Source organism: Papilio xuthus, unplaced genomic scaffold (genome assembly GCF_000836235.2).
Source record: "Papilio xuthus unplaced genomic scaffold, Pxut_1.1 DF825003.1, whole genome shotgun sequence".
In the NCBI taxonomy this organism is placed as follows: Eukaryota; Metazoa; Arthropoda; class Insecta; order Lepidoptera; family Papilionidae; genus Papilio; species Papilio xuthus.
The window spans coordinates 2,261-2,864 of NW_013533646.1; positions in this window are offsets into that span (position 1 = coordinate 2,261).

Below are 604 nucleotides of genomic sequence, written 5' to 3' on the forward strand. Positions count from 1 at the left end.
ATGGTTATCTTTAATGTACGGTGAAATATGGTTATCTATCTAGGGTTAACGATGAGTTTTTTTTATAGAGAATTGTTCGCAAATCTGCTCAACTGAGATTCGAACCTCCACCTCAAGTTTACGAAAGCAACGATTTTATCAGCTAAATAAATTATTCTTGATGTTTTTAGCATGAAAAAGTTGTCTTAAGTTTCTATGATTAATGTAAGAAATAACACTATACTGTACAATAGAAATCAATTATTTACTTACACTTCACAAATATCTTTCTTATCTCCTTTTTATGCATTCACTAAAAATGCTCCCAAACAAAAACATAACACAAGCACTGCAAATAAACAGCTACGTATATTAAATTAGCACATTTTATCAATAAAACACCGCAATCTATTGCACTTAACTTTATAAGAAACACTTTTGCACAAATTATTGTTGGCGCGCGAAAAGGCGCGTAATTCAAAGAGTAAGATGGCGGGGCGATGCGCGCGCAGGCAAAGGCCCGCGTCCGTTCTGCCAGCGGCGCGCTCGCGCATGCTCCGGCCGCCGCTCGCCGCTTGCCGCTCGCCGCTCGCCGCTCCGCCGCCTACAACAAACACCTCGCAAT